This window comes from Ruditapes philippinarum, unplaced genomic scaffold (assembly GCF_026571515.1).
Source record: "Ruditapes philippinarum isolate M1 unplaced genomic scaffold, ASM2657151v2 ctg1218_1_1_1_1, whole genome shotgun sequence".
In the NCBI taxonomy this organism is placed as follows: domain Eukaryota; kingdom Metazoa; phylum Mollusca; class Bivalvia; order Venerida; family Veneridae; genus Ruditapes; species Ruditapes philippinarum.
This window is the reverse complement of record NW_026860408.1, coordinates 107,183-129,701: the sequence shown is the minus strand read 5'-3', so window position 1 is coordinate 129,701 and position 22,519 is coordinate 107,183. Positions and strand designations below refer to the sequence as shown.

Sequence of the window (22,519 nt, the reverse complement as noted above, 5' to 3'; positions counted from 1 at the left end):
TTGAAATCTATATATTTTTGAAACATAATGAATATTTAAACGTCAGATATTGACATAATGAGTTCGTCCACGACATTACGGAAAGCTTTTATTCAATTTTCATTTTAATATTCCCTCACTGACAAAAGTATTCCTAACAGTAATGTAAATGAATTATCAAGTCAATATTACGATGTTCGAGGCCAAATGCGAAGAAAATGTAACATTTGTTTTACGCATTAAGATCATAAAATAAAAGAGTAAGAAAGATTCATTGACTCATTTGAAATTCTTTGGTGTGTCTTGGGATTTCATACACAGATTATGTTCCCCCAAAAGCTCACTTATTGTGTCAAAACAGAAAAAATCTTTTATCGCTGGTGACAAGTCTAAGAATACATTTATCTATAAAGTGTATCTTTGGTGTCATTTAATGATATGTTATATGTAGTACTTTAGCTCAAATGTTTTAACATACTGACAAAGATGAAACATGTAAAATCTGCAAAAGGAGAGGCGATCATGGCCGTGTTGATAAAGTCTTCGGCGACTTTAATTCCCATCATGGTCAGTGACTTTTGATTAGTTAACATGATAAAGCTATCCCAGTTGCTACTTAGCAGAATGTCGATGGTGCACAGTAACACCTGAGTTAAAGCTGGTACATTAACCCCTTCTACCCGTAAAAATAGGTATTTGCCATGTGATCTTCGCGGTGTCTGTGTGACTTTGAGATGTACTGTTTTTCATTGTATAAAGATACTTAAACAACTTACTAGTTTTGTTTCCAGATAGTTTTAATACGAAAAGATAAATAACAATAAACACATAAGATTAATTTAGATATTATTAAACCACAATCTAGATAATTAAAGTTTAATTTCATTCAACACTTATAAAGTTTAATTTCAGTTCAAGTTAAACAGCTTCGTATGAGTTGGATTATTATAGTCTATGAATAATAAACATTTTGCATACTGCGGTAACAGTTTTTACTCACGTGTCTAGTGCAGACCAAGATTACCAGCATATCCGTTCACTAATCGCTATTCATCTAGTACCTATATTGGAATTTTCACAATAAGTGATGACAGGTTTGATGAACAATTCTATATTTAGCTTGATAAAAGTTTAAAGGAAATATCTATATTTGTTTTGTTCTTCAGCACGTTTAAAAAAAGGCTGATATTAAACATAAGAGTGTGTGTTCCTGTTATGTTCATATTTATCATATTACGATATAACTTATGAAAAAGTCAATTATTTTCAGTTGTTTATCAGCACATAATGATCCCTTAAAAGGAAATTCATGTTTAACGTCAACAATAAATGCTGTACAGCAGACGGTTTCGCCTTAGAGAGCAATATGTTTTCTGCAGTAATGGCTTAGGATATACGGACTAGACAGTTTATCTACCCAAAACAATGTATCAAATATATATAAATATATAAATAAATATACATAATTATATCTAGGGCACGGTCACGCTACAACTTGCAGTAATGTTGGAAATATCAATATAGATCCATCCAGATTGTTATAATGACAGCACCTAGTGTTAACAAAATACAAACATATCTGTGGTATTATAATTTAGTAACAGCGAAAAATGACTGAAATACGCATATCTTTTAAAAAATATGAGACTGTTTTATGCGAAATTGTGTCAAATCGTTCATAATTAATTTGCATTTAACATAGATATAATTGTCGCATATATCTGATATTTTATACTATCTATTTCTTTGCACATTTTCTCTGCCACTCATCTGTAAATTATGAAAACCAATAACAAATTTATGAAGGGGAGAACCATCCGAGAGAAAACTTAATAGGATACGTGGAAATTAATCTAAATATCATGGTAATCTTAAAAGCTTCATTTAATGAAACATATGCTGTCCTATAAAACAAATTTATTACTGTGTTTTGTTCTTTGTGGCATATTTTTCTATTCGAATGTTATTACAATGTACTTCAAAAATATAGTTAAAAGTTACACCGCTATGATGACTTTATACTTTAATTACTTTTTAATGCACAACAATAGAGTAGCCTTTAACGTTATCTTATTCACGTGTGCTTTATTTTGCGTAGTTTTCTTGAAAACAGTCTTGAAGTTGCTAGGTTTTTCTTATGAACTAGTCGTCAAAAGCAATTTGCGTTATTATAAATTTGTTATACAAGTACTTACATGATAAACACTCGGGTTATATTAATGTCATTTAGGGTACATTCTCCCTTATATCCCATCAGCAACTTGTATGACTAATAACTTATATAATATTTTTTCTACAGATTTAATAGCTTCAAAATAATAACGTTATATGTCTTCTAGTATTGTTGTAAATCTCATCAAACATTGTATTTTTAAATTTCAATTTTAAGGGAAAACCCACGGTTAAATTTTTAAATTCGTAACGAATTTTTTAAATGCAAATGAAGACAAATCTTGTGTATGTGTATAAGAACACAGAAAAATGAGATTTTCATGTGCAAAAACACTTTAACCGATTTAGCGGTGCACTTGGCATGGCGTTCAGGAAACAGTAATCATCTCATAAAAATATTAAATTTGTATGAAAACATCCGTTACAATGAGGAAATATACCGTTATATTAGGACTGCTACTTATAGCCATGTTTGTTGATTTAATATTGATGCAGGGATGATCCGAAGGCGGAGTTTCTTATGCAAACAGAAATTGTAGCATCAATAAGGTTAAAAACTTTGTCAGAAAAACGTTTTTATCTGACATAAGTTACAAGCTTGTTTTATTATGTACTATGTCACACACATATTTATAAGAGATATAATTTCTGATTGCAATTACAGTAGATTTTTAAACCTTTAGTAAAAATCACTGCTCAATTTAAAGTATATATTTGTGAAATAAAGCATTGGTTCAATGTGCTATACATTCAGCTTGAAAAGATCCATAAAGAGAATTTTATTCCTATTCTGAGGTAGTTAAGAAATTTATGTGAAATATTCAGGAATTGTTATCACTTTCTTTAAAGAAATATTCGCCGTAATATTTATGTTTACTGAAACTGAAAATCTTTCATCCTGTTACGCCACAATATTGCTAAAAAATCAAACATGAGAGAAATGTCTTAAGATTTTATGAAAAGTATAAAAAAAGAAAAGTGAAAAGATTCAAAATGCAAGTAATAATTTACTTGCTATGTGCGATTTTCTGTATATATTACCATATTTCTACCGTGTGCCTAATGCAGTAAGGTTTTTCTTTTACTTGTTTGTACCTATTTAAAGTTATTTTCAATGTGTAATGTAATGTTATGTTACTTTCTTTGTTCCTTTGTTCTTGTTTTAAATCAATACATTGAAAAAGATAAATGAAAAAGGTAAAGTATAATCAGTATAACCATTTTGTTAAACAAAAGAAGCATTTTTAATGTTATTTTTCAAAAATATACTTATTAACTTGGCATGAGACTTAATCGGAATTTGTTTTTTCTAGTGAGTGAATGAATAAGCTGCTCCGAGAACAACACCTTTGCATTGTAGTGACGGTGTTGCAAGATTGTTTCCCCAAGGCAGCCGATTTGTTTTCCAACTACTAGCGCTGCATCCGATATCATAAAGCTTGCATATATTGTTCTTGCAGTAATAAGCTTTGCAGCAAAGCAAAGTGTTTCCATTAAAGCTGATCGAATACACGATTGTATGGCCAGGGCTACCAATTATAAATTCGGTTGACCTAAAAGAATATGAAAAACATTATTTTATCAATACAATATTATACTTTACGCAAAGTTGGTATTTCAAGAGTATTGTTTTAAAAGAGATACACAACTCATAATTGTTGACGCCGCGGAAATGGCGTACCACTGATAGGAGATAAGTAGAAAAGATTAAACATATATAGCTCCTATATATAAATAAAGATACGCCTATCTTGATTAACTAAAAAAAATCTACATCTAATAATATTGTTGTATGTTGTATTTGAAATAAATGTAGAATAAATGTATTAATTCTTCTCTAAAGAGTATCAAAATAAACAAATTAAATGTTAAATTAGAATCTGGTGACATAGGGTCTGATTTCACTGGGGTCAACATTGTTTTGAAAAATATATGATTCAATTTTTTTAATAGTGGTTGTATAGGTATTAAGTCAAATGTTGAATATCATTCCTGATATATATTCAAGATCCAACAAAATCAAAATTTAATGGTAAAAATCTCATACATTTGTCAACACAGCCAATATGCTTCAGAGACAGTTTGGCTAAATGGTCAACCAAAATAATCGTGTTTGTACGAAAGACCGATCGGGACATTTCAAATTCATGAATTTCCGATTTCATGTTCGTGAATTCACAATTTTAAATTCGTAAATACACGTTTTCAACATATGGAACTCACAATATTACAACTTTAAGAAATCACGATTTCAACTTGAATCCGTGGTTCCGAAAGGAATCGTAAATTCGTAAAGTTGAAATCGATAATTTGTAAATACTGTAGGTTGAAATCATGAATTCGTGAAGTTGAAAATGTGAACTCGTCACCAGCGTCTTTCGTTTGGTAACATATTTATTCATATCTTTAACGTTTCTAGGTGAATGAATCATATAGCATATTTGGTTTATTTACATTTAATGTAATTATATATATCATTCGTTTCTAAACGTTTATAAATGCAAAAGACTTTATTTAAAGGACAACATTACAAATTATTTAGAGTTTTATTATTTCTACAATATGTCTCTTTTAATGTTAAAGCTTATTTTCACAAAAAAAATGTCTGAAAGTCCAAAACCGTATAGTGCACTATAAGCATACACCCCAACTTTATTTTCATTTTCCCAATACCTTAAGATTAAAAGAAAAGAGTTATATATAAAAATGTTACATACTTGCATTCAGATCCAAAGAATGATGGTGGAGCCCAACAATTATTTCCACCTGCCCCTAGAATCCCAGATATACAAAACGCTGCCAGAGAAAGAACACATAGGATGGCTTTATTTGAAATCATGGTAACTGGCTGTAAATAAAAAATGACACCAAAAGATAACACTTGAAAATAATGATAATTAATATTATATATCTTGAAACGTATAACTTTTTATGCCTCTCATGGGTAAAAAGTTTCTTAAGGGTTACTTAATGCATCTCTTTACTCCAACAGGTGAGGTGATTTTGAACTCTGGTGTTTGCCAAATTCATCTTTCCCCTTTCAGCGTCATATGACTAAAACTGCGCCGTAAACCGTAAAACCAAACAAATCATAATTTTTATAAAATGAACTCTTCAAAATAACAGATACAACATTAAATTAAGCACAACATAAGATAACAACACATTGCATGTGAGTCACATGTGACCTGTTTACACTACCTAGCTGTTTGTCAACAAATACAAACTTAATCATCTGCAAAATGACTCTCTACAGGGTTATACTTTGGAAAGAATTCCCAGGCCACAAACCACCCAGTCCGACTAAGATCAGTTCAAGCGGGCACTAGAATGGTTGCAGTTTTAGTCGCACTCCCGATGTTTTTTAATAGTTTCCCTTTTGACTTTCTTTTGAAAAACATTTATCCATAACTAGTATATTATTACAGTCTCACCTATCCTGACATGTTTGAATTGTCTTGAATGACTTTTTCTAACTTTTTGACAAAATACAAAATGCGTAAGTTTCCTACTTGCGACACTCGAAAGAGGGGTTTGCAGTACTAAGATAGAAAATTGTTTAGCAAAAGCATTTCTTACTACTATATTTACTAGTTCTTACTACTATACTTACTTCTTACACTTGTCAATCAAGTTTCATACATATGTGTAGTACTATGACTCAAGAAAAATAACTTTGCAACATGGTTGAAGTTTTGATTTGGACATCAAATAAAATATTCGCTATTTCATGAAACCGTTTTTAATGATCATGTCATTGGTTTCTCCCTTAACGTAAGTCTGTTAGTAACATATTGGAAATATCATAGCAATAATATACAACACCATCTTACCTTGTCAGAAAATAAGAATTATGAAATATTAAAAAACATATCACATAATCAAAAACCCAACTTACCTTTAAATCAAGGCGAAACTTAAATATAACGTTGATAACTTATCTGCTTTCACAAATTTCCTTTGTTGACCATTGTAAGCGTGTCTTTATTTATATAAGCGAGCATTTACATTTTTTTCTTAAAGACCGGATCTTTAAACAACTGTTCTTTGTGGTTAGAGACAGTACCTTGCACAATGTAAAACATTAATAATGTTTATCACCTGAGAACAACAAACAAGTATATGTAACATGATGTTTAAAACCGCAAACCAGGAGAAAAAAGTTTTTTTTTGTTTTTAAGTGTCCTTCAAATTACTTAATTGTTTTTAAAAGTTCATATCACTTTATTGTGTTGCGTAATACATAAATAATTACCTGATATTTTCGTAGAAATAAAAACAAAACTGATTACTTTGTACAAACCACCAAATGTTATTTTCCGGATCCTGTTTCCTGTTTCTCTTCAATTCATCAGTGTTAGATATTTCATTCGAGTGAAACATAAATTTCATTTTATTTAACAGTTTAATGTTTATTTAATGATAATAATATGACGCATACATAGAAAGGTGACATTGGAATTTTAACACGTTACTTGTATAAAGAGTAAACATAAAACATATAACCATGTCGGTGTTAATTCTTATTAAAACCAAGATCAATGAAAAATATACATGTACATAATCATTCTTATTATTATGTAATTAAATTCAACCTCTGACAAATTTAGGGAAGCGAATCCAAGGTTTCAGAAAGGGTACGCTAGATGCATTAAGCGCAAATTTAACAGAACTAGATTCTATTTTGGATACACATACACATGTCAACTTCCAAAGTATCTTCCTGTTTTGATACATAGATATCTTAATGTTTGATATTTAAGTAAAATGCAGAGTTTCAATTCAACCCGTCTCTATGCATTTGTACATGATAAAATTGATCAAAGGCAATTGGAAGAACATGATTAATGTTATTATTTCCGTACAAGTCAATGACATATTTAAATCCATTCATTTAACTTGAGTTTTAATTTAACAGATATAAAACAAAATTGTGGCTTTCTATTGTCAGTTGTTTGTATTTAGATACGTTATGAAATGATATTAATCTCAATTTATCAGCGGTTTTATTATTTTGTGTCAATTTATTGTTAATACATTTTTAATATTCCTTTAAAATTTAAATTCTATGAAAAATAACAAATTTATCAAACTTACGGATATAACGTCATACATTTAAATCACTTGGAATCAAGACGTAATAAGTTGCGATTATACTAGTTATCAAATGATTGCTTGCCGTGTGGTCTCAAATCTTATTGGTTAGGTGGGGGTGGTAATATACAGAAAGACAAGAATATTCAAACCATCGATTTAAGATTAAATCAGCATTTAAATATGAACATTATGAAATTTTTAATTTTGGAAACACCGCAGGTGTGTTCACACGGCGGTAAAGCCAATATTTCTTTGAGATCGAAACTGCTAAGAACTTGTTAATTCAGGGAACCGATTCGAAAATATGTTTAAGTGTTGATAGCTTCTAAAACGGACGAACTATTTAAAATAAATTTCATGTTACAGACTAAGTCATGTACAAACATGGATATATGCTTATGAATGATGACTTGTCGATTTTAAATGTAGTCACCTGAAATGAAACAACAACAACTAATTTGACATTATAAGGAAAATGTGCATGCTTGATTCATTTTCAGATAATGATGCACTTCTTAATATGTAAACCTAAACTAGAAACACTGTTTACATGAAAAAAGGGGGAGATCCCGCCCCGAGAGAAGTGAAAACAAAACTAAATCGGTAAAATATTTTGAGTCAGTTTTATTGAGTCTTATGTCCAGAACCATCATCGTTTTTTCTTTAATGCTATTCACAGCATTTGATACCTGATTTTATAACAATATCAAGCAGATATCTAGAGAGGAGCGTAAATAAAAAAAAGTAGGTACATTTTCAGTCTCAAGTGAAGCTTTCTAGGTTGATGAAAACATGGTTGACAGTTAAAAGTTTATTGTCACAGCCTGTTATTTCAATCCGATTTGACTGATATCAAAATATAAAAAAGTCAAGAAGGAAGGATGGCGCTCAACAAATGCAACTCAGGAACACCGGACCACTGGCAAGGATCCCAGCAGCACATACCACAGCGTTTTCATCCCATCGTCATTTCGAATATGCATGCTAAAAATTATTTATGAGTTTTACTGCAAACAAAATTATTCAACGACGTCAAGAAAATGAATTTAATGACACGAATTTCAGTCAAATTATACGTCCTATAGACATGTTCTATTATAGGACTGTCGCATGCGGCATACGACATCTTCATCAATGTAATTTTTTGGCTTGTAGCCACGGCTGCATGCTTATTAATTGGTACCACGTAACGAAGTATTTTAGTGCAATTACTTGTCTATAAAGCAAAGGAATGATTTCGCTGCGAAAAAGGGGAAATGAAATGTGCACACTTGTTTTCCTTCAGTATCACGTTAGTATTTTTACGATTGATCATTTTCTTTATTAGTTTTATACAATAGAGAATAGATTTCAAATCGTTTTGACAAAAAATATTCGGTTTTCCAAAAAAAAAACCCAACTAAATAAACCCTTTATGATATACAAATACCGTAATTCAAAAAATACTTGTGATAATAAATTGAAACAAAAAAAAACAAAAAAAAACAAACAAACAAAAAAACCCCCAATTTTAAAGGCTTTGGATGAAGGCACAACTGTGCAAGCCTTTCCTTTTAAAAGGAAACTTTATTTTAGTATCATAATTGCAAAAATATCCGAATAAATGCATTTCTTACATTTTTCGTGAAGTTGCTTTTGGACTTGCTATGGCCAAATCGCCAGACCAAAGCTTATAACCGTGCTGCTGTTTTACGCTGTTGTCATTATTAAGATAACCTGCCATAAAACTAAGATCAACTGTCACCAATATAGAACTTTTATACATGTTAACCTGTCAATTCACGATATCTAGAGCGTTTTATAGATTTCTGTTATGAACATGTAATAAACTTGCTACCACTTTGTTTAAGCATCTGGGTGTCATTATTTTACCTTTTCTGAAACAATTATACTTTTTGCCCTCTTACACAGACTTATACGCTTTTGAATTGTTTAACTTAAATGATGTTTAGTCTTAATATCAATACATTGTAATTCATTTAATGTAAATGACATTTTGATTTAGATAAATAACTCAAAGTATACCTTTTTACGTTTAAATGTAAGTAAGTTTTATGGTCTTCGTATGCACTAGTGCCCATATTTACATGTTTACCTGTCAATTCACTATGTGTAGATCGCCAAGTAGAACTTGCGAAGCAAATAAAAGTAAATATGTCCTTTTACTGCAATTAAAAAGAAATTAGTCGTGCCAACTTTGCAAATTCTTCGGCACACCCTTTCTATAATAACCAGAGTGATTACATTGTGTTTTAAAAGACATACTTGCGTTGCACAAGGACTGAGCGACACATAAGTAACAGATAAAACTTTTGCACTTTGATTATCAATATAAGACCTTGTTTTATAATATATACAAAAAAAAAAAAGTGATTATATTTTATAAGAGTACATATACCTCTCGCTATGCCAAAAATGTATAGTTTATAGTAGATATGATAAATTTACAACAAAATAACTATCATATAATTTTGTAGATCTGTATTTTTTTAAATGGTTAGTGCTTTAAAGCAGCATGCTTATTTTCATGAAAATTTTGAAAATTAAATTTAAAAGTATAATATTGTATAGTAACCATAAAGGAAGCACTTTACACATTATCAATGGCATTTAAAACCCATGTTTTTTAATCAAAATTTACACAGATTCGGATATTACAATTTTCATATTTTTTCATTTCATATAAAAAATGTTGAATACTTTTTTAGCCCGTGTTAGTGGGCATGGACATTAGCATGCCTTTACAAACTCCTGTCCATTATTAAAATTTATTTTTTGTCGTGGAGGTGTTCTTAGGGATTCTGCTTTTTTTCTGGTTTTAAACAGTTAGTACATACTATCTTCTGCACAAAGGCGTCTTTCAAATCAATTATTTTAGACAACACTATAATTATTTTTTGTGGTCATGGTAATAATGTAAATTCTTGTAGAAAAATGCCTATCACAAGTTTCGTACAACGTCCCTGTGGAAAACAATTCACTCAAAAACTTACAGATATAGAAGCAAAATTAGTGCTGTAAAAGTAATCACCAAAGCATGCCTATTATGCAAATCACGACTTTACAAAGCCTACAGGGAGTATCAGACGACTGAGTGCTTATTGAGACTGACAGAATAAAGTGCAACTTGTCAACGTATATTATTACAAACATCAAATTACAATACAACATAAAACATGGCGGTTAGAACAGCAAACTTGATTTGTATAAAACAACTTTCTGGATTTCAGTACATATTATATATATAAGAACAAATATGAGTTGACTTTTTAAAAAATAAAACAAAGAATTATATAAAAACAGAGAATGTCTTAATGTATTCTTTGCTAACATTAAAATAATTGAAAACCTGATAGGCGTGAAGTCAAGTCAGCTATATGTGTATTTAGTAAATAAATGTCACCAAAACCTTTATTACTGATTCTTGTCATTGTACACAGTTTATAAATGAAACCATTTTTAATTTGAAACCGTTAACATAACTTCAATTTATTCAACTTGTTAGATAACAAAACTATAAAGATATATGTATAGTATTATTTTATTGTTATAGACAAGATGCACTGATTTGACATATCTTGTCATATGATACATATAACGACAGAATATATTATAATGATACAAACCAACATTGGAAAAAAAAAAGAGCTATTAATTAAACAAACAATAATAATTTGATTTGATAGCATTTAATAAGCATCATTTCATTATAACAATATACATTCCTGTTGCGTTGCAAAACTATTCAACCATTTACTTGTACAACATGGCTTAAAATAGTGTATTCCTTTCAAAAATGTCTGAATCATTATAACCCAAAAACATACGGCATGTACTGCATCATTCCTGATCAGATATATGAATAATGTAATGTAAAATCTATAGAAATGTTATACAATTGTTAGCAATCGTATGGTTGAGATGCCACTTAAATAAAACAAGTAGTCTTGTTATTGTATAGAAAAGAAGCTCATAGACAAAAGACATATAAGAGAGAAAATTAATATATAATTTGACATTCCAAGCAAATAAAACATACCCATCTGATACATGAATATTATTTGCACCGTTTGGAATTTGAACAAGACTCAAATAACAGTAAATGTGTCTTACAGTTATCCTCTTGATCTTCAATGATTGATTGTCAGATGAGATTTTTCTCTGAAGACAAACAAATAAAAAATATTCTAATTTAATATATGTGTGTGATGAACAACATTTCTAGTGTCTGTCATGGTAAGTGTGTAACACACGTCTTAATATATATTACTGTATTATAGACACATTTGTATTGTCTCGTAGCTCAATGTTACCTCCACTGAACAGTGGACTATATTTTAATACCTTATTGATAATAAGTCAAAAGAAAAGTATATTTTCAGTTAAGACGGTTTCATTTTATGATTAAATGGAAAACATGAAGAACGTTTTTCACGGTAAAATTAGATTTATACTACTGTCGGAATTTCATTCTGTCGTTTTAGATAGATCATGCAAGTAACAGTACTTGGACTAGTTTAATGTGGTGCATTGGGACGCGTCTGTAAAATAACGGTACAGTACCCTGGAAATTCGTGTCATACTAAATGTCTATAATGGGATAGTTTACTGCAAATTTGCGACATATATCATTACAAAAATAGCTTTAGACATGAAACTTTTTGTACAGTGCTTTTACCATAAAACAAGGATTTGGGACGTTAATATTTAACTATACGCGTCTACAGTATGTTATTTCTCTGCAAATTAGCACGCCACTAAATGTTTCCCAGTAGTGAAAAATGAGATATCACGTATCTCCCTTAACACTAAAGAAGTATATAGTTTCTCCCGTTGCAAACGAGTCAATGCACATTTTTAATGTAATCCAAAAAAAGCTTAACCAAACATAAAAATTGTACCAACAAAAAGCTATTTCAAACAAATTGATTTTTAAGGAATCGAACATATAAATTTTTATAAGATACACTGACAACATATTCGCAAAGCTTTGAAAAAGAGCTTTTTGTATATAACGTATAATAAACATTGATATTACCAAAATCAAATCAGTTGTACTCTGTTTCTCATACACAGCAAGATATGAGAGTCGTGTGGTCTCAAATATTTTTTGTATTACTGATCCAATACAAAATCTGAAAAATGGAATAAAACGTATGTAACGCAAAGATATATGTAAATATATATTGCACTTTAAGGGAAATGTGACAAGCATCTGTGAATGATTTACGTATCTCAAGACACACTGGATGAATAACAGCTTCGAAGTTTCTCTCCAGGCAAACAAATTAAAGAAGATCAAATCCAATATGTACGTGATAAAAAAACAAGGCAAGTGTCGTTCTTTGTACGTCTGCGATACATTTTAATCATGTTATTTTATCATAGACATTTGTAAAAGCTAGTTGCTTTAAATTTATTACCAACGGCTAATCAAGATTTCAACGTGACAAATAACAAATGAAACTTGCTTTTATCTATCTTAAATGCCTAAAAAGCTATCTTAATCTACTTCAATGTATGCACTTTTACCGAGTAAAGATTCCGTAAGTAGAACACAAACAGTGTCTGTTCTAAAGAAAATCGTCTCGATTATACAAGATAAAGATTTGAAAAAAAAAAATTAAAAAACCATATCTTTAAGACGTAAAACAAAGTCGTAAAATATAATTAAGGCATTTCAAGTGAACACTCTTGTGTTAGACAACGAAAGTATAGTGTCATCCCGTCAGAATTTAGTCATATTCCGTGTAGTTGTAACAAAAGGAGGGTTTTCTTTTAAACATTTATATGTCACACTCTTTGTGCTATATCCACTTCCGCCGAAGTATGATTTAATATTCGTAGCACAAGTATTAATCATAAATTGATTTAATTTACAGTTTGTTCTTAAAGAATTTCAAAATTTTCCAGTGCTTCAGGACAGTTTTTTACTATTAAACTTAACATATAACAAACAATTTTTGTTATAAATCAAAATGATGGTCGTAACACAATGATGAAAATGAACATTATTTCAATTGATATAATTATAATGCAACACGTATTAAGATAATATGCTCTTACTAGAGTATTAATGCAAAAACTGAGGTTTTAATTAATGAAAGCTTATTAGGTCACGTTAACGTAGCAAACATACAATGATGAAATCGTATATACCAATACAAACAAATTAATTTAAATTTTAAATATGCAGGTACAAAGTAGTGCATTTAACACGTTTATGATAAATGGGCAATCTTAATTTTCAAATTGACAATGAACTGTGTTAGTAAATGTTCACATATTTATTTCGAGGACTATATATTCTGATTCTGACAGATAAATAATATTAGTATGTAAATAAATGACATAATTACGGAAGCGTCCTGGTGCCAATTTACCATGTTTTATAAAATTTGAAAACTCCTACGTAGGAGATAGAAAAGCCTATTTAGGAGTTTATAACTCCTACGTAGGACTTTATACGTCCTACGTAGGACTTTGTTATTCCTACGTAGGAGATAAAAAAGCCTAATTAGGAGTTTATAGCTCCTATGTATGACTTTTAAACTCTTACGTAGGACTTTTTAACTCCTACGTAGGACTTTGTAAATCCTTCGTAGGACCTTGTAACTCCCACGTAGAAGAAAAAAAGCCTAATTAGAAGTTCATAACTCCTATGTAGGACTTTATAACTCCTACGTAGAAGAACACGTGGGAGTTATAAACTCCTTATTAGGTTTTTTTATCTCCTACGTAGGAGGTACAAAGTCCTACGTAGGAGTTATAAACTCCTAATTAGACTTTTTTACTCCTACGTAGGAGTTTAAAGTCCTACGTAGGATTTTGTAAGTCCTACGTAGGACTTTTAAACTCCTAATTAGGTTTTTATATCTCCTGCGTAGGAGTTATAAAGTCCTACGCAGTACTAATAAAGCCCTACGCAGGACTTACAAAGTCCTACGTAGGAGTTATAAACTCCTAAATAGGCTTTTTTTTATCTCCTACGTAGGAGTAATAAAGTACTACGTAGGAGATATAAAGTCCTACGTAGGAGTTATCTTTTTTATAGAACATGTTAAATTGGCATCAGGACGCTTCCGTACATAATCATATCAATGTATTCAAAACATTATTAACGAGGGAAAATTATATCAGAGTTGAAACTTTGAAATATCATAAAGCACTTCAATACATATCTATGTAATCTATGAAATGCCCAGTTTATGAGATACCAATGATAAGTGTTTTGCAATCTTTGAAAGATCTATCATATGCAGTATTTAATTATCCACAACAGTCACATAAATAATACCATTGTAGGCCTGCTGTCACTTTTATCTTTCAAGAATTGTCTTATCAAGCCGCCTACAGTTGTCACAGATATATTTCTCATAGGTATTAAAGCAACACGCCTCCAGATTCATGCTAATTTTTATGAAAATTTTGAAAATGTGTTTAAAAGTAGTATTTAGTGAAATAACCAAAAAGAAGCAATTTGCAAATTATCAATGGCACTTACAGCCCACGAAATTATGAAAAAGAGGACGAAATATGCAAACTTGCCCTTACTGCGTTATAAACGCAGTAGAAACATAATTATAAATACTGAAAAATCAGTCATTAATTGCACATAATATGTAAATTATTACTTGAATCTTGAATAATTTTACTTTGCCTAAAATCTTCGTACATTTTCTCAAATTTGTTTTTATTCAAATATTTTCGCTCATCTGGAGGCATGCAGCTTTAAATATTGCTTAATTTTGTTACTTTACTTTATTTCATATTTAAATGATAATTTGTTACAATTTTAACCAGTTTGTTTACGCTTGAAAAAATTGCATCAAGACAGTTTGTGTCTATATTCATTTTTCATTGTTTATCGATAATTAGGTCAGTCTTATAATTAATTTATGCTCATATATGTGACTTTACAACATTATATTTTATAGAATGGTATTTAACGTGACCGTGCCTAGTTGATGAGTTTGCTATTCTTTCCGTCCCTGTTACACTGAAAAAGTTTTGATTACTTAAGAAATATTAACAGTATTAGTGGTGTTTATCGGCTATTTAACACCGAATTCAAGTTTTGATGCGTATGAATTGACCATGAAGGTCGTGGAAGTAACCATTTAGCAGATATCGTATATACAAAAAGTATAAGAGCTAGTGCTGCAAATAATTGGTTAAACAACGTAAAATGTAAGTATGTTCCACGAGAGGTTTGTATCACATCATCCATTATCTTAGATTGCAAAAGAAAACAAACAAAAAAACAACAAAACAAATGCAATATGCCTCTACAATTTTCAGAGATAAACATGAACCAAAAACTGACTTTACATAATTATTCCCTGCGGTCTCTGGAAACCGCTGGGTATTTGTACGCGTTTTAACTTTTGAGGCATGGAGGAGCACGTTACCTGTTTTCGGCACATGGAGGAGCACGTGATCTGTAAACTATATGATTGGTAATTACCTTTTCTAAACCAATGCTAAATACCCGTTTACCGGTACGTTACGGATTTACCTTCTAGGGAATGTAGTCCCCATTACACCTAATTAAGAACAAAAAACTATTACGTGATATTTCTAATTTTCTATATAATTATTTACCGTTTAAGGTGGAAAAACAAAACTGAATGATGTGTTTTGAAACTTATCAACTGCATTCTTTAATATCTATCTCACATTTTTAAAACAATAAATGTTTATACTGAAATCTACAAGATTAATTTTACGTATAGTGGACATCTGCCATAATAAATAGAGATATTTCTCGTAAAACTTGTGACGTGTTTACCTTTTTTTGCTCGGAATTATTCATAAAATGGTAGGCCTATTTAAAATTTTTCTTAAAAAGAAATAATTGTTTTATGTACGACCTTTTTCCGTCTTCAACGGTATCCAGTTCTTAAAGACTTTCTTCTATATTGAGTCGATTAAATGTCAACTATAATTCCTGATACAAAATCGTTTTATTTATCCCCCAAACAATGTTGAAAATAGTTGAAGGAAATATCTTTATATCATTAAAAACGTTCCCCGCAGGAAACCATTTTACTTGTTATACTAGTATGTATGAAACTGCAATAATGAAAAACATCAATCACAGGTCAATTTAATATCAGCACTTCATGTGTAATCTGTTTTCTTACAGGAGAATGTGGACCTCGTAAAATAGTTGATCTAAATCATAATGGCATGACACTACGTCTGGTAAAATAACTTTGTGAGACTTAATCAATTAATTGCTGTGAATGTTGATTGTTTTCCCAAAAAAGGAATATGATTTGTGTCAAAAATCCGATCAAAATTCACTACGGACATTCGTTTTTCTTCCATGTTCAAATGCATGTTTAAATGTGCCTTTAACCTTGCTTACCTAAATAAGGACTGAATCGCAAATATTTAAGTATCAATAAGGACTTGAGGGCAAGACAATGTAATCACTGAATGAGGCCGATTATCAAAAGTATAATCTGAAGAATGCAATAAAGGCCTCTCCACGTAAACTCGTTTTTGTTTTTAAAACATATTGATGGGTAAGGGGGGGTTTATTTTGGTTTTTTTTTAAAAAAAAATAAACCCCCAAAAATCATAAAAAAGAAGTTACCCCGCTTTTACAAAATTTAAAGGGTTACATTAGCCAGGGTGTTATTACATTAATATTCTTGACTGCGCATCGTGCATATTTCTATAGAGTATTCAATACGTCAACGAAATTTTCATCAGTATTATTCAACTTCCTCTACCATTTAATATTTTTCTCATTTGTTTTGGATTTTCATACAAAAATTTTTAAACGTGACGGTTCTAATGGTGTTATTTTTTGGTCAAAAACCGTTTGAAATGCAATAATGTCCCTTTTTTTGACATTTAAACTTATTTTGTTTTTCATTTATATACCCATTTGTTTGACAATTACCCCATTTACGTAAGGGCCTGATATGCAATTGTTTTAAAGGACAAAAAGTTCTATGTCAAATTTTGTAGTTTCTGTTAGTTTTTGAGTTTTATCAATGAAAAAAACCCAAAGAAATAACATACATTATTTTTTTTTTCCTCTTTTTTAAACCACAGAAAAACTCTCAATTTGGCAACTGCTAAACCGCATTTTAGTTTATCAAATTAATGTCACAAAGATGTTTACACTTGTAAGCTATTTTGGTAAAAAATCAACAATGAGATACAGTTTCGTGTTTTAGCGCGAAAGTTAGCACATTTTATAAAGTAAGGATACACATTTCATTAAAATGTCATTTTAATACTATAGTTTTGTTAAATGTTCTTGATACATTTATTGTAACTAAAGCAAGGTAAGCCGATACTATATTTCGTTTTTATGTGAAACATGGTGTAAATATACGTTTATGAAAATGGCATACAAATGACAATATGCTTATAGTTGTTGCAGGTCGATAGCGTGTAACATGTCACATTATTATACCTCACGACGTTCAGTTATTATATATTTTCAGTCCCCATACATATCATTGCTCATGCGCATTCTTATTGCTGGACCTATGTTATTACTTATTATGTTTTGTACAAACCGAAATAAATACTACTTTCTGAAAACTTGTTCATAGAATCGTTTCCTAAATACGTCGTTAGATGTTATATTTACAACAACACAATAGTAAGGTAGGCTCGCATACATCATGTACATACATATTTGTTTTATTATAATCCATTGAAGAGAAAAAGATCCGGGAAAATAACCTTTGGTGGTTTTGAACAAAGTAAATAATGTTTTTGTTATTTCTACAAAAAAGTCATATCCATGCATTATTTATGCATTACGCAACGAAATAAAGTGATACAAACTGTTTATTAGAACAAAAAAAACAACATTATTTTCTTCTGATTTGCGGTTTAAAACATCGCATTATATGTTGTCAGGTGATAAACACCATTAATGCTTCACATTGTGCAAGGTACTGTTAGACCACAAAAACAGTTAACAACATTTGAAAACTTACAGATCCGGTCTTTAAGAAAAAAAAATGAAAATGCGCGCTTATATAAATAAAGATACGCTTACATTGGTCAAGACAGGAAATTTGTGAACGCAGATAAGTTATCAACGTTATATCCAAGTTTCGCATTGATTCAAAGGTAAGTTGAGTTTTTGATAATGTGATACGTATTTTAACATACCATAATTCTAATTATCTGACGAAATTAGATGGTGTTGCATAATATTCCTATGATATTTCCTATATGTTAAGAACAGATGTACGCTAATGGAGAAACCAATGACATTATCAATAACGTTTTCATGAAATAGCTAATATTTCAATTTGTTTTCAAAATCAAAACTTCAACCATGTTTTGTGCCATGTTGTTTTTTTCTGGAGTCATTGTACTACACGTATGTATGTTATTTATTTGTGGAAAGATAGGATATTGAATTTATGAGTATGAAGGTAGGAAATAATTTAAGTTGTAAGGACTGCTTTTTCTAAACAATTCTTTTATCTTTGTACTGCAAAACCGTCTTTCGTGTGTTGCAAGCAGAAAATAAGTACTTGTAAATGCATAAGAAATAAGTGATTGTTGTCATAAAGTTAGAAACAAAGTCAGTCAAGGCAATGCAAACATGTCATGATAAACGAGACTGGAATAGTATCCTAGTCATATAGTTTAAGGTTTTCAACAGTTCGTCAAAAGGACAACTAGTATACTCACAGCAGGACTCAACTGCAGCCATTCTAGTGCCCGCTTGAACTGACCTTAGTTGGTTAGGGTATCAATGTTGCCTTTCTTCCAAAGTATAATCATATAGAGAGTCATTTTACAGATGATAAAGTTTGTATTTGTTGACAAACAGGTAGATAGCGAAAACAGGCCTCATATGTCACTCACACGCAATGTATTGTAATCTTGATTTTAGAGGACAATTTATAAACATTTATGATTCTTTGGTTTTAAGGCGAAAACGCTGAAACACGCAAGATGAATTTGGCTACCAGGGGTTAAAATTACCTCACTTGTTTGAGTTAAGAGATGCATAGATTCCTGTCTTTCGAAGCATTAAACCGCCTCTTACGACCACGCAGGATTAAAAGGTGACTGCAATTATGATACATTAACCAGTAATGGTAACCGTTCAGTACCAATGGGGCATAAACATGTATGATGTGTTTCAACAACACAGCTTTAAAATTAATCATCTTTTTTTCTAGCGTACTTTTATTCATTTACAGCCACTTACCATGACATCAAATAAAGCCATCGTATGTGTTTTTTTCCTGGCAGCGTTTTGTATATCTGGGATCCTAGGGGCAGGTGGAAATAGTTGTTGGGCTCCACCATTATTCTTTGGATCAGAATGCAAGTATGTAACATATTTATATATGGCTCTGTTTTTTTTTTATATCTATTGGAAAATTGACAATATATAGTTGGGGTGTATGCCTTAAACGACACATGTTTGCCATTTATTATAAAATTCCCATAACGTTTTTGCACTTTCAGACATTTTGTTTTGGTGTGAATTTAATCTTAGACATTAAAAGAGCCAAGTTTCAGATATAATGAAACTCTAAAGAATTAGATATTTCGTCCAAAGTCGTTACATTTATAAACGTTTAGAAACGAATGATATATACATAAAATTAAATGTAAATAACCCAAACATGCTGTATAATTCATTTATCTCGGAAGTTAGAAGTATGAATAAAAATGTAGCCAAACCTATGACAAACGCTGGTGACATCTTAACTACTTGAATTCTCGAGTTCATCGTACAATTTCAACATACAAAATTTACGATTTCAACATACAGAATTCACAAAACTTCACGAATTCAACTTCACGAATTCAATTTTGCGAACTCACATTTTGAACTAATGTTGGAAACGTGAATTGACGAACATAAAATCGGAAATTCATGAAGTTGAAATGTTCCGTTTGGTATTTTGTACAAATACGATAAATTTGGTTACTGTCTCTGAAGCATATTGATTTATCTTGACACTATGTGACATTTTTAATGTTTACTTTTGATTTATAGAATCTTTAATTTATCAGGAATGATATTGAACAATTGATTTAACATTTAACACAATTAAATAACGATCATATACAATAAATATTGCAAATTTAATTTTCATTCAAAACAATGTTGACCGCAGTGAAATTCAAACACACATTCACCAGTTTCTTTTTTAACATTGATACTAAATAATTTACATACTCTTTAGAGTAAAGTTTATGCATTTATTTTACATAATGACAAATAAAATGTCCAACAATATAATTATAAGTAGTTTTTTAGGCATTTCAAGAGAACCGTATTTTTATTTATTTATAGAAGCTATATAGGTTTGATATTTATGCTCATCTACAATCAATGGTACGCGATTTCTTCCTCAGCAATGTCGATTTTTGTCACTATTTAAATGCAATTCTTTGGGAAGACCAAACTTTGCGTTTAGTGTAATATTGTTTTTATAAAATAACGTGATTCATATTCCTGTAGGTCAGACACATCTATAATTGGACACCCAAGCACGAAAATCGTGTATTCGATCAGCTTTAATGGAAACACAATGCTTTGCTGCAAAGCGTTTTACTGCAAGAACAATAGATGCAAACTTTATGATATCGGATGCAGCGCTAGAAGTTGGAGGACAAGGGTCCTACCTTGGGGAAACTGGATTGGCACACCGTCTGTTCAATGCAAAGGCGTTGTTCTCGGGGCGGCTTATACCTTCTCTCACTAGAGATACCAAATGAAGTCAGTCACATGCCGAGATAATATGTGTATTTTTAAGTAGAAAATGACGATATATATTGAAATTGCTTCTGTTGTTTAAAGAAATGATTATACTGAATTCACTATATCTTTTTTCATTTCTCTTCTTCAGTCTATTAATCCAAAATAAGTTTCTAAACTGCAACATATTGTACGCTCGATGACAACATGTGATTTATTTGAATAATTCTAATAAAACATATTATTTCATTTATGTTACATTACTTTTATGCTTAACCCATCCTCATGCCTTTACACACATACTCACAGCTTAACTGGTAGAGGAAGATCTCAGGTGCCCCGCCGTTAATTTATCAGGCACTGACACCAGAGAGGAAACACCAACGTTCCGAACAGTACTGGTGTCATGTGAAGAAACATGCTCGTTACCCATGTATAGCTCGTACCTATGATACCTATCAACGGCATCGTTTACAACGAGTTTAAAACTAATCAAAATTCGAATCATATAATTACACTGTTATAAAATGTTATATAGGAGAGCACTCATAAAAGGAGGCTTCCAGAAAACCCATATTTTAGTTTAATGTCCACATATCCTGTTCAGTTTTCTCCCCTTCTTACACACCTCCTCTATTGTTTGTGACAGGTCTATATTTTTCGGATAGACCTGTTTAAACAAAAGAAAGTCCGTTTTCGCACGTGCACAGGTCTGTTCTAGTAAAACAGACCCGGTCATGAAAAACACGTGAAAAATAGACCTGCCTATGCACAGACAAAGAAAACATGAAACGCAATAAAAAAATGAATTCAAATGTAAATGATTGTCATAATGTTCCTGTCTTACAAAATCGGGATACAATTTTTAAACAAGATAATGTTTATTGAATGCACTTAGCAATTATTCCAGCATCCCTAATCTTTGAATGAAAATAATGGATAGCATATCAAAGTTAGGACACATTTAACATTTATTGAATCGCGTATCTAACTGGTTCTTCGGTCATTAAGTTCACAAATATATAAAAATGGGCGCTTCAAGTTCATTCATATGAAACTATAGCAGTAATCAAAGCATACTTATTACGATTTTAAATCACCTAATCCATAACAATTTTAACGTTCTAGAAAATTCACAGTACATAAAATTGTACCAAAAAATCATATCGAAAAAATATACCAAAAATATGTCCATTTCACAACTTTTCATCATTTCGTATACGCTCTGCATTAGAAACCGCAGCTACACACAGTTAAAAGAAAAGTCTCTGGTATCATTCCCACCCGCGGGATCAATCAGATTGTAAAATCCCCGTTAACCCCCGCCCTCTTTCTTTGAGTTAGGCTTTATTCTGTTTTTCTATTAAACCAGAGGAAAATCAAAACTGATTTCCGCTGAAAACTTTCAAAGCCAGGGCTTAGTTTCAATGAATGCTACATAACAACATTAAAGGAAATTTGTATTGATAGAATCCAAACCTTGCTTATAGTGACATGCATGTACAAGTACTTAATGTGGATTGGTCTACAATGGGCACATCTTCTATTATTATTTCA

General features: G+C 30.8%; 2 long non-coding RNA genes across 2 annotated transcripts; one reads left to right on the top strand and one right to left on the bottom strand.

The window, feature by feature from the left end:
- Nucleotides 1-3,271: 3,271 nt before the first annotated feature.
- On the bottom strand, nt 3,272-6,202 carry LOC132759943 (uncharacterized). The gene is made up of 3 exons (XR_009629794.1): nt 6,050-6,202; nt 4,869-4,999; nt 3,272-3,704 (listed from the first exon to the last, which is right to left on the bottom strand). It is a non-coding gene; the product is annotated as an uncharacterized LOC132759943 (long non-coding RNA).
- A 12,003-nt stretch (nt 6,203-18,205) lies between these two features.
- On the top strand, nt 18,206-21,211 carry LOC132759942 (uncharacterized). Its single transcript, XR_009629793.1, has 3 exons — nt 18,206-18,357; nt 19,449-19,579; nt 20,726-21,211. It is a non-coding gene; the product is annotated as an uncharacterized LOC132759942 (long non-coding RNA).
- The last annotated feature ends 1,308 nt before the right edge of the window (nt 21,212-22,519 follow it).